The sequence below is a fragment of the Pinus tabuliformis genome, chromosome 9 (genome assembly GCF_031772625.1).
Source record: "Pinus tabuliformis cultivar Carrire ecotype Pingquan chromosome 9, CPIR1, whole genome shotgun sequence".
NCBI lineage: Eukaryota > Viridiplantae > Streptophyta > Pinopsida > Pinales > Pinaceae > Pinus > Pinus tabuliformis.
This window is the reverse complement of record NC_142307.1, coordinates 173,713,671-173,731,164: the sequence shown is the minus strand read 5'-3', so window position 1 is coordinate 173,731,164 and position 17,494 is coordinate 173,713,671.

The following is a 17,494-nucleotide window of genomic DNA, read 5'->3' as shown; positions in this document are numbered from 1 at the left end:
TTCTCCATATAGATAGCTATGGGATCATGAAAGACATGACCTATTACTTGATGCTCAAAGTATTTTGAAAATTTATGGTCATGATTGGGTATTCCACATATTCTTTCTATATCATTATACAGTTTCTGATATGAGTCATCTGATTTACTCTCAAAACAATGCTCAATTTCAACATCAACATGCAACACTACTATTTCTCGTTTGAGAGGAGGGAGAATTTCCAAGAAATGTTTAGGATCTTGGAAGTTATATGATTGGATTTGAACATCTAAAAGCTCAATCTCCTTTTCAAACCTTTCAACAACTAATTCGAAAAAATAGGTTTTACCTTCAGGAGAAAACTTGAGAGATCTCAAACAATGAAGCATGGATGTCGAAAAGACTTCATCTTTTTTTTTCTATATTCAAGCTTCTGTGATCCATAATGAATTAAACAAAGTCTTTTCGTAGAATTCACATGAGAGAATTTTTTTGAAAATCTACTAAGTGATCACTGATTTCTTTTATAACTTCCCAAGATATAGGGTTTACCACATACCCTGTCATCTTATTTTTAGGAAACAACCTGATCAGTAAGCAGTGGAGTCGCCATGAATGTCCTTATTTCTGGATTCTTTTGCCATTGGATTCTTTCGATTGAGCTGAAACTTTGTGGAGTCGCCAGGTGGATGATTCAACCTTCTTGTGTCTGATCACCGTTCACCATCAGTAAATATATCTGGAACTTGATATACTTTTCTTAGGAACCTAAAAATTTTGGGTCCCCAGTATGGTCACCACTATGTTGTGATCTAGCACTACCAGCTTTAGAGAGGGATCTCTCTATTTAATTTAGCTTTGTTTTATGGATAAATTTTAGGCTAGCTATGATTGTACTTTTTTGTTTTGTTTTAAAGGTTTGGTTGATTTTAGCGTTATAATTCCATTGGGTTATGGAGTCTATAAACTAAACTGGAGTTTTTCATCAATTTTTAGAGGAGTTCTCAAAGGGCAAGCTATGTTGCAGTAAATGGATCTTTTCAGAATTTAAATGGATGGTGGAAAAGCAGAAGTGTAAGGTTCAATAGATACCAAAGAGCAATTAAGAATTATTTGACCCGACTTCAGTGGAAAACATTAAAATTAACAACAGCCAAAATAGGGCGCTCTAGATAACGAATCCTATTTATCACAATTTCTATTGATTAATTCAGATATTTAGAATAACAAAGAAAATAAATAACAACCTTTATGCCGCACATCACCTTATCGGACATATCAACGGGCCCCGGGAGTTCATAGGCTTATTGGCATTCAGCGATGGCCAAATCCTGCATCCCACAGTCCCGCATGACCCCCACAATACCAATGGGCCATTATTAAGGAATTTTGGGGGGGTATACGTCGATAGTGTTAATAGCGGGGGAGGGGACGATTTCATTTTACAAAGAAAATGCATGCAAAGACAGGGATGAGCAGACCCTTTCTCTCTCCTCCACGTGGCGGTACTGTTTATCGAAGGTCGGGGGCCTCGAGCACAGTGAATCTCGCAACTCGGAGACCCCAGAGTCCCGCAGTCACAATAGTCTTGTATCCCGCAGATGGCCCTGATGACCAATTGTCAGATACCCCGCAGTCCCACAGTCATAGCAATCCTGAATCCCACATCCTGCATGGCCCCTGCAATACCTGATTGGCCATCCTTAAGGAATTGTGGAGGGGAGAATTACCGATAAATCTATGTCTTAGTGTTAAAGCATTGGGAGGCCGAAAACTAAATATAAAGGAAACACATGGTAAAACCAAGGTAGGGCCGCCCCTTTCTTTCTCTTCCACATTGCAGTATGACATATCGGCGATGGGCATTCTCACATCCCGCAATCCCACATTATCGAAAATCGCAAGAACAGAGGGGATACCTCCCCAAAAACCTTGTGGGGTTGTGATATTATGATTTAATGCAAAATTTTCGGGGAGGGCCGAAACTCATTAACAAAGGAAATGCCTGCAAAAACAGGGCCGAGCAGGCCTTTTTCTCTCTCCTACAGTGGGACACATGGTGACATATGATTGGTCCTCAGAGCTAACAGGGCAGCTAACTTCATAAATGATAGGTTAGTATGGATGACATGTGGTAGTACAAATGTTGACATGGCAGATGACACGTGTCACTCAGTTTCAACGTTTTCAGGGGCATTATGGGGCCATTTCTAGGTGACACGTGTCACCACTCATAGGGTGACATGCGGCAACGATGATGTCATCCCGCATATCAACGATTGCAGATACCTAGGGAGAAACTTAAGGAAAAGTGCATTCAGTGACGGGATGCGGGATTTCGAGTAACAAAGAAAAAGGACCCCGGATGCGATATTTCATAGGTCATATTTCATAAGGTTTTTGCGTCCAGAATATCAGCTGATGTGATGTAAGGGCCTATCAAAGGCTTTTCAAGATTATAAAGGAAAACGCCCCCGAGCAGCAGTTGAAAGCCTTAGTGCCTGAACGACTAAGTGCTTGGTTCAAGCCCCTGATCACATCATGAAAGAAGCACAAAGGGGATGAAAGTGTAAGGGCTTAAAGGGCAGCTGGGCTTTCCTATTTCACGATGTTCCTTTTTTAAAAGCCCACGCTCAAAGGTCATCCTTATTACATCATAATACACGACACCAAGATTTTAAAAGTTCTGGTTGTGTCTAGCAGATTTTTAATGGGAAGATGGGCCAGCAGCTAAAGACTTAAATGGAGCATGGCACAACAATGGAGTAGTACGTGGGACTCAGGAAGATTAATGGCTCAACATGGAGCCCCATCCCTCTACACAACAAAGGACCACAAATATGGGCACTTACAGTTAACCCAACTCCTACTCCACAGAGGAAGGCCTTCAAGTATTAAATCAGAAGTGATGGGATCCAACTGAGTAGAATGAGACGCCATACCGTGAGCCAACTGCAATCTGTAACAAAAGCTATTACCGGGATGGGTGCTAAGACATTTTAGTGCTTCTCTTTGACTAATATTTATTTTGATGTCCTTCAATCTACTTTCCTTCCAAGGAGGCATTTATTTTTGTAATATTTTTATGCCACAGAGCCATTTATGACTGATACAGCTAGTCTACTTGACAGTTGAATCTAGACCATAGATATTTTTGTTGTAATGAATGTTCTTGCTCCCCTCTCTAGATAAATAGGGGGAAGAAATAATTAGAAAAGGTTCAAAAATTCTATAGAAAAGACTACATGTTATTTTCAGACTGTATCTCTTTGTAACACATATTTATCAGAATATCAACGGAATGGTGGTGATTCCCTCTTCGAGAATTACAGTGTGTGTTCCCTCTGTTAAAACCCATTTTGTGTTCATATATCTTCTCTATATTCATGCAAGTATAGCTGCCATAAATATTTCAAGCTTCCTTATAGATTTATTTGTATTTATATGTGAATGCAAGTGCCTGTAATTATATCACAGATTCACTTGTCTCAATATTGTTGATGCATATACCTGTGTGGACTATTGAAATCATATCTTTAAATCTGCAACCCATGAATCATAACATTTAGCTCCTCCTTCATCCATTATTTATGCTTGTAAACCAAATAAGTATAGAAATCCTTAATGCCTCAAGCTCTATGTGTTAAGCGTAGAAGTCTTGAAGCCTTATGCTCTATGTGATGGGTTGCTCCTTCTCTTTGTCCTCTCTCATCTACCCTGCAAAATCTTATTAAGTTGTAAGTCCTTGAAATACTTGGCCTCCATTATTTTATTGCATATTTCTGAGATCTAAACCTATGAACAGGTACCAGTAAATCCATGTCTTATTTATTTGGATAAATGAACCAACCAATTTGCTATAAATATATGTATCTATAGCAGAAAAGTGTTGTCTCCTGTTTCCTATAAATCATTTGATACACACAAATCTAGATGTCCCCACGCATTGGTCTTGCAAGCAATCCAAGGATGTATCTGGGAGATACAAATCATGGGAGAGGTCCATGGATTGGAAGTTACACCAAAGAAGGTACCATATAAAGACTCATAGCCAAGTGGAATGGAATAGACACCATACAGATGTGCCTTTGGTGATTTTGAAAACATGGATGAGGAAACAACATTTGATGTCTCAACAATAGTGGTGGACACGGGTTGGGAAGTCAAATTGGATATATTCATGGTTAACAATCCCAATGAGGATATCCACAAGAAATTTTCGAGTGAGTCAAAATAATCAGGTAAAGGAGTTTGTGTTGGAGTCTGATGAGGAGGAAGAGGACCAGTCTGATAAAAATGGAGTCCACTCCATTGAACATGAATAGAGGGATGAAGCTATTGCTGTGGGATCTCTTCGATACTCACTAGACCATATGGAAGAGTTTCACTGTCAGGTCTAAGATATATGATTGAAGGTTATTTGTAAGTGATGAGCACTAGTATTGTAGCATAAATGCTGCAACTCCTAGGCTACCAGCTTTACTTTATCAACCCGGAGTTCATACAAACTTGGGGGTGACAGTGTTGTATACATAAGTAAAATTTATGGTTCTATCTTTTGTCACTGTTCAACTGGTGAGAGACCACTAGGGTTTTCAAGCTAGAATTCTATGGATTTAGAAGAAGCTTGGTTCCTTGATGAAAGAAAGAGGAATCTACTCTAGGAGAGAGATGATCTACTACAATAATGAAAAGGACCTAAATTTAATGCTAAGACACACCATTTCATAATTAACTGCTAAGAAACTATACTTTGCAACAATGCTAAATTAGCATGAACAAAATGCTACCGTCCTAAGCATGGAAGTTAAAAACATCAAACATCGTGCATGTAAAAGACTGAAACAAATATGTTTTTTTCTTTTTGTTCTTTTCATGAAAAATCAAGTGTGCAAGCTAATCTCTTTTTTTTATATGGCAGGTGGCTTAGGGATGCTCGTGGATGGCTGGAAGGTTTAGGAGATGGTTGGAAGGTTTGGAAGACCCTTGGGTGGCTTCCTAGAGATTTTCCCTCAATTCAGCCTCAAAACAGGCCACTACAGGAAAACCTACAGGATGTACTAGAAACCTACAAGATACAGCCAAGAGAAACGATGGGTGTTGGAGGTGATGGAAGGCTTAGGGAAGGTGGTTTATGGGTGGATTGGAGTGATAAAAGGCCTAGTATCACTCAGAATTCAAAACCAAGGTTAGGAGATCATCGGATTTTCTCAACATGCTTAGAAGAATTTCTATGTAAAATGATGAAATTGGTTAAGGTCTTGGTGAAAGAAAGGTATGACTATTGTTGGATGAAGTTGGAAATTGGTTGCTTGCTATGATATCTCTTTCTACTTTTGAAGCACCTGCTCTACATCCAACATGTGTAATTGCCAAAAAGTCATGTAAACAAAAAGAATTCCAATGTGCTAGAAAAGTAGAATTTAATGAGCTAGATGTCTACTTCATGCATGAGGAAACTTGCTGAATAAAATGGAATCATGGATGAGATATACTGTAAGACTGAAGATAGAAGATATGGTGATTAAATCCTACACTTGAAAAACTGATCAAATGTTGGTTCAAGTACAGGAAACTCTAAATCTTATGAAAAAACGGAAATCCATCTTTTTGGGGCTACATAAGGGTATTTTCCTCAACTCATGATCCCAGAAGGAAGAAGTGAGTCCAAGACACGTACTGAAAGCTTTGTGGTGCTTCTTTTATCCCTTTTGACCTACTACTGGAGTAAGGCACAAATGGAAGAAAACTAATAAACAACTAATCAAATCTACACTACTTGCAAGGAAATACTTCTAAAGACAATTTAACCATGAATCTATGAAACTAAGCTAAGAATATAGATACAAGAAGAGGAGTATTTGCTGCTAGGGTTGGGCCCTAACACAAGAGCTTCACCCCTTTGAGTTAACTTAATGCTGGATCAAGAAAAATCTCATGCTTATTACCAAAACAGAAAATTATATCAAAATATTCCACAAGTTTGGAGCTCGAAAATAACTAGAGTTTTTACAACAAAAAATCGAATCATAATGAGGCTCTAGGCCTCTATACTTATACAACAGAAGTCCCCAACAACTTCCTTAAATTTAGGGAGGCTCAGCTCCCAAACTGGAGATGAACTAACGCTTTGTCTATCACTTGCTCGGCTGCCTTCTGATCTTCATGACTCTGTTGCTTGCACTCCGAGCTGGTGTGATTAATGGAGGAATATTCGAATGGGGAAGGAGTAAATGAGGAGGATTTATCTCCTAAAATCTCTCTCCCTTGTCCCATTTGAGTTTCAAACCTTAGTCTTTCCCAAAATTCCTTTATTTTCTCTTCCAAACCTACATTCAACACATATTAGTTCACTAGGCACAATATCTCTCTTTAACTCATCTCATTAAACAAAATATAATCAAAACATGTAATACGTTGTGAGAAGAGTTGATTTGACTAAGCTAGGAGGTGAATTAAGGCCCATATAATTACCCAATGATGAGGCTCATCATCACCCCCGTACTGAAAGTGTTGCTCATCCTCTAAGAAACTCAATCAATATCCATGTCTTTCATAGCTCTAGGGGCCTCCCTAACATCCCATGCCTCTATTGTGGGTTCCTCTTCTTGTGCATAGAATCCTACCTTCTTTTCTACCTCCTCCCACTACCTTCTTTCTTATTCTTCCTTCCTTCCTTCTAGCATCCTTAAGAGCAGTGGTGGACTGAGTCTCAAGCCAATCCAATTGACTTTGAGCCTTTGAATGTATTACTTCTACATGGGTGTCATGTTCAGTGCTTCTCTCATCCTTTGAAGAGAGTGGTACTCTTTGATATTCAAACTGTATGGAAATGTGTTCCATCTCCTCATAAAAGATTGCATGTTTTCATCCCCTACCAACTTGAACATGTCCTAAAAATGTGTAATTTCTTTCTCTTGGGTAGCAATATACCTTGGTGCAAGTTGAGGATCATTTTCAATTAAATTATGTGTACTGATGAGGGGCATTGGATTGGACTGCTCAGCTCTGATCATAAGAGGCTCTGTTTGTTCTCTTGCTAATATCTTCTTCATTTCTACAACCCTTGCTTCCTCATGTTTCATCCATGATGCCAAATCCATCAACTGTAAATCCCCTAGCTTGGCATTAGGGTCCCATACAATCATGTATGTTAAGGCCATGTTATGAAAATAGAACTTAGACAACTTGGCCCTATCTTCCAATGTGCTTTGATCACAAAGATCAATGAACTATCTATAATCCTAAAATGGCATAGTGCCTCTCTGTGCTAGGGTCTTGATTTGGAACTGCAACCACTGTTCCTTAAGGTATAGGGCATAGGATTTAGCTGGCATCTTGCACTAGATTGCTTCCAAAGAGAGGCTGGCCATGGATGCCAATTGATTCTCTCTTTCTTGTAGTTGTCCTTTCAACCATGCATTTTCTGTCTCTAACTAATTTTTCATTATGGCTTCTCTGTCGCTCAAGATACTTAGTTCTCTGCCCATCTCTTTGAGCTTCTCCTCCATGTGACCAATGTCCTCCACCCCCTTGGACTTGGAAATCTGCATCCATCTATGTGTTTTGGCTCTCTCTTTCTCAAGATCAAATAATAATGGAATGGAAACTTTTTGTGGAATGACCCTAACCCCCTCAATAAATCTGTAGTAGGAGTCAAGGTTAGGTTGGGGGCTAGGTTCCCTTAGCTCTGGGTCCTCTCGTTTAGTTTCTTGCTACAGGCTTCCCTCCTTATCCAATTTTTGAGTCTCCTGTAGGTTTAGTAGAGTCTCCTGTAGGACTGTATCTGCTTCCTGTAGGTCTTGTTGTGCATCCTGTAGGATTTATTTTCCTTTGGATGAGGTGGATCTAGTTACAATACTTCTCACATAGGTGATAGGAGACTTAGGGGAGGTTTGTGCTGAGGATACTTCTTCTTGTGTTTTCATAGGAAGAGGTATTTTCTCCTGCTGTTTAGGTGAGTCCTCAATAACAATGGGAATTTTGTTTGGAGTTTGGGGTTTCCCTTGCCTTATCCTTGTACTTTTCCTTATTCTGAAGTATAAGGGGTTCTATTTCTGTCTTTTGCCTTTTTGTTTGATAGGAGTGCCAAGAGCAGTGAGGGCATCTGCTGCCTCTCTCTAAGTGGGTTCTGGAGACACCCTAGGTGACTCCTCCTTGTCTTTTTCCCCCTCTTTCCCATTTCCCTTTTCACCTATGTCTTTCCCTTCTTCTTCTCCTTATAGATCCTTATCTTATTTTTCAATTTCCTCCTTCACATCTTCCTTTGTTTCTTCATCATCCTCTTTCTCTTTCTCATCTTCTTCTTCCTTGTCTATCTCATCTTCATCCCTCTCTACTTATTCTTCATCTGTTTTAGTTTCTTCCTCATCCTTTTCACTGACGGTAGGACTAACATCATATGTCAGAGCTTTGATATCCTCCTCTATCTGCATGTCTCTAAAAATTGACCATTGGATACGAATTTTGAGGTTTTGGAGGGCATCTTCTATGATGATTCTAATTAATCCATGGTGAGCTAACTGTTGGGGGTTTCCCTCTTGTACCTTTATGCTTGTGTCTATCGGTGATTGCAGAAGGAAGTATGGTATGTTGAACCTGTGGTGAGGAGGTGTTTCTACTCCAAACCTCAATTCTTCAAGAAGCCTAAAGTGATACCCATAAAGCACACTATACCTCCCCTCACATGATATGTATTTGATAAGGTGGTAGCTTACCTCATTCCAGGGATATGGTAGGCTTGTTTTCTTACGCCATTCTTGTCCTCAATGGGCTCCTCTCCCTCTAAAAATAATTTCTTCTTAGCAATCTGGCTATCTCCCTTTTCTTCCTTTCTCCAAGGCACTCCTAGGGGAAGTGTGGTAATTCTACTTATGAGTTTAAGGGTGAGCTCTATGGAGAGGCCTCTCACCACAACAGTTGCATCAACTCTGGTCAGTGGAATGAGGGAGAGAGATAAATCTTGGGCCACTTCATCATCTAACCCCTCTTAATTTTTCAAAATACCCCATCCAATTATGCCTTGTGAAGATTTCTAACACCTAAAGGTGTCGGTGGATTCTCACAGTGTTAATGGGCTCCCTTCTATTAAACCCCCCTGTCATTTTGGTTGGTGAATTTTGAGGACATGAGATGGTTGATGCAAATTTTAATGTGGAAGTAAATGGGACTAAAATAACAGTGGAGACAATTCCCTTACACAGCTACCAAATTCACTCAAACTAGGAGATTTCCTGTTCAATTCACTTGGAAAAGGGGAAGTAATTATAGAGCCTACCTCCTCATGGTGTTTGTATTAGCCAACCCCCATGTTTTCCCCTCTGAAACTCCTCTCGGCCAATCCTATAGACTATCTGTCTGTATCATATAGGATTCTTATGTGATCATGTAGGATTTCCTGTGTAATCCGTAGGAAGTCCTACGCAGGAGAAAGATGGAATTTCCTCTTCTATGGGTTTCTTGGGTATGAGAGCGACATTACTAGAGTGATCCTTGAGGAAATGAATGCATGAATGCATGCGGATTGACGATTATTTCCTATTATGGTCAAGTTGGGTGAGGTGGTGTGTTGGCGGCCGAGGTACGTTTTCCATTTTTGGACCATTGGTCCCCACTACCACCTCTTCATTCCCCATCTCCTCATAATCAACGCCCACTTCATGCATTTGTAGCCTTAACTGCTTTTGTCCTTCTCCTTTCTTTTCTTGACTTGACTACTGCCACGTGTGTAAGGACCAATTGTTTTGTCTTTGTTGACTGAACGAAGGTGGCCAAGTTAAATGGCCACCTTTCACTTATAAACGAACTCACTTATAACCTTTACTTCTATTGACTAGATTATGCAAATGAGAGAGTGAAGCGAGATACTTACTGTGGTGCTAATACCTTGTTGTAGTTTGTTGAAGACGTGAGGTGAGGTGCTTGCTATGTGTTGGCTGAATGATATTTCTCCTTCCTTTTTATTTTATTTTTTTGATGGTTCCCTTGATGTGCAGGTACCTAGTGTTGAAGATAATGGTGTTGTTGCTGCTTTGGAGCTTATTTTGCCCTTGGATCTTCATGCTGGAAGCTTGATGCAACCATGATTTTTATTCTGTGGGATAGGCTGCTACAGGATTTCCTAGATGTCCTGTAGCTGCTTCTCCCTCAGAATTTATAATCATTTCCTCTGTTGGGATTTTGAGGATGATGAAATTGATTGATAGGAAATCTAGGAGAGTGGAGAATGAGAAATACTGAGGTGCTTCACCCTTCTGCTCTCTGTTTCATTTTTTTTTCTCTGTGTTTTCTCTTGAAGACTGTGCTTTTTTTTTGAAACTAATTTTTAATGGTGAATGCAGGGGTGATGAAGGTGGAGACAGGTATGGTAATGAAGTTGTGATGTAGGGATGTTATTAATTTTTTTGACATGGAAGGTCATTTTCTCGCCCTAGGGTCACTTCCTATAGGATTCCCGAGCCACTGTAATTCCTACAGGATCATCCTGTAGGTTTTCGGGGGATCCTGTAGGTTTATGAGGATCCTATAGAAAAGACATTCCCCTTGTAAACTGAAGCAAATGATTGAAAAAAATGAAATAAATGGTGGAGTGATGAATGAAAATGGGTGGAAAAATAAAAATGGGAGTGGAACAGGTCCATTTTTTATTCTCCTTTGTTCTTTGATCATCCTCCCTGCTGACTTGCAAATCGATTTTTTTCATGATTTTTCTCTTTTTTCTCTTTTTTTTTTGAAAACATCTAGTCTGCCTCTAAGAGGTTTTCATCCTAGCTGTTTTCCTTGGGTGCCCCAAGAGAGGTTTTCACCCAGAGATCTTTTCATTTCCTACTTTTTTTTTTGCTTTTTTTACACCATTGGGCCGCCCCAAGAGATTTTTAGCCAAACAGTGGGACTGAGGTGCCTCATGGAGGTTTTCACTTGAGTCTCCTTATTTTTATTTTTTTTTCTCAGTGACTTGATGAGGCAGGAGTTGAGACTTGCTCCACTACCATCATTGTTTTATTGATACCATCAATGAACTCTTGCTTTGACAATGGTATTTTTTAAACTTTCAATATGTGTCCATTAACAAGTAAAGGAATGGCCTCTACATCCACAGTTCTGATCTGCACTAAACCATTATCATGACATATTTATATAACATAAGGCCCTAACCATCTTGTCCTTAACTTGCCCTTAAATTCTTTGTATCTAGAATCATATAAAAAAGCCCAATCACCTTCTTGAAATTGCTTATCCTTGATGTCCTTATCATGCCATATCTTCCTCTGAAGTTGGGTTACCTCTGTGTGTAGGAGGGCCTGAATTCTGAACTCATATAAAAATTCAACTAGAGAAATCTCTCGTTTTTGCACTACTGAGATCTAGATCTAGTTGGGTTGCCATCCTTAATGTGCTATACTCAAACTCAATGGACAATAGGGCCTTTTTCCCATAGACCAGCTCATAGGGTGTGAATCTAGTGGTGGTCTTCCAGGTGGTATTATAGGCCCAAGTGGCCTCAACTAGTCTATCTGCCCGATATTTCCTTTTGTTGTTAACCACTTTAGTAAAGATGACCTCTAGCGCTTTATTGGTCACCTCCACTTGCCCATTAGCTTGTGGGTGATAGGGAGTGGAGGTTATATGCTTGATCTTGTGCTGGCTGAGCAAGTCTTCAATCATGTTGGAGATAAACTAGTTGCCTTGATCGGTGACTAGCTCTCTAGGGTACCCAAATTTGTAAACTACATTCTCCCTTAAGAACTCAACTACCTTCTCCTTCGTTGTTTCCTTAATTGCCTTGGTTTCAGCCCACTTAGTCAGATAGTCAGTGCACACAATGATGTACTATTTTTTCCTGAAAGGAGGGTCAATAGGTCCAGTGAAGTTCATGCCCCACTTGTCAAATGGCTCGAAAGTCACTTCAGACTTCAGAGGCATTTTATCTCTTGGAGTGGGCCTTTCCATCCTTTGGCACCAATCACGCTGACTAGTATATCTTTTCACATCCTGATGAAGAGTAGGCCAATAATATCCTACTTGTAACACTTTGAATGTTGTCCTCTTTACTACAAAGTGACCTCCACAAGGCCCATTATGACAGGTCAGAAGGATGTCAAAGACTTCCTCCTCCTAGACACACCTTCTTAGGATTTGATCTGGGCCAAGTTTGAAGAGGTTTCCCCCAACCCAAGTGAAGGGGGCGCTCTTCCTCACAATCTTTCTTTTCTCTTTGGAGGACAAGTTCGGTGGGAATTGTGCAGATACGAAATAGTTTTCTATTACAACAAACCATGGAGAGAGAATTGAAATGGTGAATAATTGCTCATATGATAACTGATCATGAACCATTCCCTCCTCACTTGCAGGAAAAGTTAATCTGGACAAAAAGTATGCAACAACATTTTCCTTTCTAGGCTTATCAACAATAGTTAGATCAAACTGCTGTAATAAAAGTAACATCGAGTTTATTCATTAAATATTTTATCGCAGCATGGTCACTATGTACAAATTTTTGATAGCCTGTAATATAATGCCAAAATTTGTTCAATGAATCCACAACAGCCAGGATATCCTTTTCGGTCATTGTGTAGTTCAGTTCGCCTTTGACAGATTCTTACTGATAAAGTAAATGGCATAAGGCACTTTTTCATCTATATGACCTAGGGCTTCTCCTATGGCTTTGTGTGAGGAATCAACATGAATGTGAAAAGGAAGGGCCCAATTTGGGCCTCGGAGAATCGGTGCAGTGGTTAACTTTTTCTTCAGGGTGTCCAAGGCCTCTTGACAACATTTTGACCATATAAACTCAAAGTCTTTGGCCAACAACCCAAATAAAGGAGAGACCAACTTGCTCAAGTCCTTTATTAACCTTCAGTAGTATCCAGCTAATCCTAAGAAACTTCTAACATCTCTCTTCTTTTTAGGAGGTGGGACCCTTTGGATGATAGCTATCTCGTTTGGGTCCACTTGCAGTCCTTGCTGAGATATTGAATGACCTAGCATGGTCCCTGCAGTCATCAAGAATTCACATTTTTCAGGACTGAGAGATAGGTTCATTTGAATGCATTTGTGTAGTACTTTACCCAGGTTGGATAGAGCCTCCTGGAAATTACATCTATAAGGTGTAAAATCATCCATATAAATTTCTACTGCATCATGGACTAACTCGGCAAAGATACTCAGGACTGCTCTCTGGAAAGTGGCAGGAGCATTGCATAGGCCAAAAGGAAGGACCCTATAGGCGGAAGTACCCCAAGGACAAATGAAGGTGGTTTTATCCTGGTTTTCAGGGCTAATCTGGATTTGATTGTACCCTTTGAATCCATCTAGGAAAGAGAAAAACTTTTTCCCTACCAGGCCATCCAGCACATGGTCGATGAAAGGTAGAGGTAAATGGTCCTTCTTTGTCACTTTGTTCAATTCCCTGTAATCGACACAAATCCTCCACTTGCCTTTTTCCTTAGGAACTAAGACCAAAGGAGAGGCCCACTCACTGTCAGAGAGAGGATAAATGAATCCTGCATCTAGCAATTTTGCAGTTCTTCTTTGACTATATCTTTAAGAGCTAGATTCATCCTCCTTTGGGGTTACCAGATTGGCTTGCAACCTTCTTTGATGTAAATATGGTGAGTACACACTGAGGGGTGCACTCCCTTCATTTCTTTATAACTCCAAGTGAAGGCATCCAGATGTTCCTTTAGTATTTTGCATAACTTCTCCTCTTGGAGAACAAAAAGAGATGGATTGATTTTCAAAGTTCTCTCAGGGCTGAATTCTATTGTTTTGACATGGAGAGCGTTAGAATTAGCTAAGCATAGATCATTTGGATGTTTTTTCTAGGTTTCATTTACTACTTCTTCTAAGGACATTGTACTAGGAGTTGGACTTTCGAGTAGGTGTTCAATCAAATCATCTTCATCATGTTGTCCTCATCCCATGGTTTTTTCTAAGGTATAAAGTTGGGCGGAATAAACTTCATCTTCTTCCTCCTCTTCCAACCATAAAGGTAAATCATGTTCTAGAGATGACTCAGCAGGAGGGTATAGGACTAACTTCTTGGATATATGACCATTCTTGATGGTCATATTCCCAGCTCTCTAGATGATGTAAGCATCGACAGTGGCCAACCAGGGCCTCCCAAGGATGAGAGGGTAACTAGTAAGCTTAGCCTTAGGCTCGAGAACTAGGAAATCCGCAAGGTACTCCCAAGAGTCAATGAAGACCATCACATACTCCACAATCCACTTAGGGGTCATTGTGGAGCAGTCTGCAAGTTGCATAAATGTTGTGGTATTTCTCAATGAACCTTGGGGGTTGAGCTTGAGCATGGTGTCCTTGGTCATCACGTTAATGGCAGCCCCAAGATTGATCAAAGTGTGTGGGACAATGGATGTGCACATTTACTACAAGGCTTCCAGGGTCCAAATACTTTGGACAGATTACCTACCCCATCATTAAGTCAGACAGATGTCCAATGACATTAATTGTAAGGGAATCTCTTCTTCGCCTCCCTGGATGCTTAAAGAACTTCTCCCTAATCAACTTGTTGTAAATAGGTACATATTTAATGGCTTGGAAAAGTGGAATCTTGACACATAGGTTTTTCAATTATCCCAGAAGTCCAGTCTCTTCTGGAGTAGGTTGGAGTGGTTGGGTTAATCTCTCAGGAAAGGGTTGATTTACTCCAAGAATTCTTTCCTCTCTTTCTTCCTCAACCTCCCTAGGTGAAGGGGGAAGTTGGTTGTCCGGGAGAACTCTCCCATATCTTGGGTTAATTTCCTCGATCTCCATAGCATAAGCTAGATATGATGTCTCTCCAATGTATACTTGTTGTTCCTATCTGTTGAACGGGTTTGGATTTGGCTCGATAGGAATATGGGGTTGTTTAGGTGGAGCAGAGTGTAACAGTTGTGGTTGGGTAGGTGGTGAAGGCAATAAAGATGGAACATTGTTTTATTGGGGCCTCCACCCCTGGGAAGGTGCATTCCACTGAGGTTGTGGCAGAGCATATGGTTAAAATGATTGTTTGGATGGTTGGGAATGATACTGAGCTGCAAAGGACCAAGGAGGAGGTGTAGACCAAGAAGGATGAGCAGGGGGTCCCCAAGAAGGTATGGATGTGGTCTGGTTGGGGTTGTAATATGCTTGGGATGACCCTTCCATGCCCTGTTGGTATGGACTACACCCATGAGGTCTCCTTTGCTTTATGTAGTAGAGCTACTCAGTGACCCCTTCAGCTCCTCGATATACAACTTTGAGTCTAGGCAAAGAAGGGCACTTGTCTGTGGAGTGGTTTTCTTCACAGGCTGAGAAAATTTCAATAGAATTCAATGGACATTCATTCCTAGGGTGCCTCCTAGTTCTTCTAGGACAGACAATGGCCAAGGCTCTCTCTGCTTCCTCCTACTTTCTCTTAATGTGCATAGTGTCCATCTGTAAGGCAGGGGTTTTCAACATCTCACTCTTGAAATCCTCCAGCATGTTTCCAATTTCACCCTTGATGGAAGAATTGGAAGAGGATGTACTGACCATAGGTTGACTACCCCTACCCTTTTTCCTAGCTGAATAGAATGGTTTCTAAAGATAGCCTTGATATCCTGCTAACAAGTCTATGGTATCCAAAAGATCTTCCCTAACTCCTCTAAGCAAGACCAGCTTTAGTGACTCAAGGTCAAGTGTGCAGCTCACCCTTTTGTAACTAAGCTGGAATCTTTTTTCATAATCCTCTTTGGATTCATCATTGCCTAAGGTTATCCTAAAAATTTCCTCTTTAGTATCCTTAGACCTACAGTAGTCTCGATACTTGTTATTGAAGGCTTGCTTCATTTGAGCCCAAGTTGTGATGCTAGCCCCAGGTAAACCCATGAACCAACGCAAAGTTGTATCCTTGAGGATAGATGGAAATAATTTCAACTTCTGCTCATCATTTGTGTAGTCATAGGTTTGGCATATGACATCAAACTCAAATAGGAAAGTGTCGATATCTTCTATGGTCAGGCGATGGTAATGAGGAAGGGCAGAGAGGCTTATATTTTTCATCTTAGTGTCCCAATTGGTTTCCCTGATGAGGAAGGCACACTCAACTCTCTCTCTATTCCCTCTATCATTTTTGTTTTCAGCCATTGGTTTGGTAGGAATGGGTTCTTCTTCTTCTCCTTCTTCCCCTGTAGGTTCTTCAAATATGTTTGGTTGCTGACCTAAGGGTTACTCCAGTTCACAGCCACCGAAGAAGAGGGAAGGTTGGTTGTTTGATGCAGTGGGGGTATTTGGAAAAAATTTCCCTAAGTTATCCCTATTCCTACGAGGCATGAAAGGAAATGTTTTTGGTTTGGTTTTGTGTATTTTTCAAACTTGGAAAGTACTTTGAAGAAATAAAATTGGAGATTGAATGAAAACTACTGACTGAATGAAAAACTAATTGCTAAATTGAAATATTACTTGCAAAATGGAAAGGAAAGCAGAGAATGTAGAATGAAAAGGGAAGCAAACTAAATTACTTTTGTAGAAATGAAACTAATGGTAGAATATTAGAAACAAGAAATAGAAGAAAGAAAGCAATAATCACATATTACTTAGACTCCTCCTTGACAACGGTGCCAAAAAGTACCCACGGGGCTTTGGATTGACGGCGAATGGGTGCGTTGTTAAGGCACTCCTTGCGATAGGTCACTGGTTCAAATCCCCCATGGGTACTTAGGTTAGTCTTAAATAGAAAAAAAAAAAAAAAAAACGGTGCCAAAAAGTGATGAGCACCAATATTGTAGCAAGAATGTTGCAACTCTTGGGCTACCAGCTTTACTTTATCAACCCTAGCCTCGCACAAACTTGAAGGTGACAGTGCTATATACATAAGTAAAAGTGATGGTTCTGCCTTTTGTCACTGTTCAGCTTGTGAGAGACCACTAGGTTTTTTTTATGCTCTTAACGTGCAAAATGATACCCAAATACAAAATATGCGAAGAAAAGATACCCAGAACACAGAATAGCAATGATTTTATTATTCAGAGAGTAATGTTCACTTGCCTCTTCGAGGGGGCAACCCCCAATAGAGCAGATCTTGATTACAAAATAAGACACGATGCTCCTCGCAGGTGTTAGCCTCCTGTCGCAACAGGTTTCATATATCATGATTGACAGTGGAAGTACCAAAAATTTTCATCTTTTTCAAGTTGCAAAAGTTCCATTTTTGAATGATTTCTTAGTTAAGGGAAAGCCAAACAGCCTAAGCTTGGTTTCCCTATGTTTAAATTTGCTTGCTTTAGAATATAGAGAATATATCTGGCCAAACAGTTTAAGCTTGGCAGATGTGCAGATAGGTAGAGAATCTTGGGAGCTCAACAGTTTAACCTGAGCTCCTGGCAGAAATAAGGGTAGTTTTTAGATAGAAAGGCAGTTGAAAGAAAAGAAATAAGGGTTTTCAAGTCTAAGTGCACCCTTCCTGAAGTAACAAAAAATGCTAGGTGTTTTAGGCTGGGTAAGTAGCTTGGGGTTGCAGAGATAAGGTCATCTCCAGTTCTAGCCTCACAAAGGA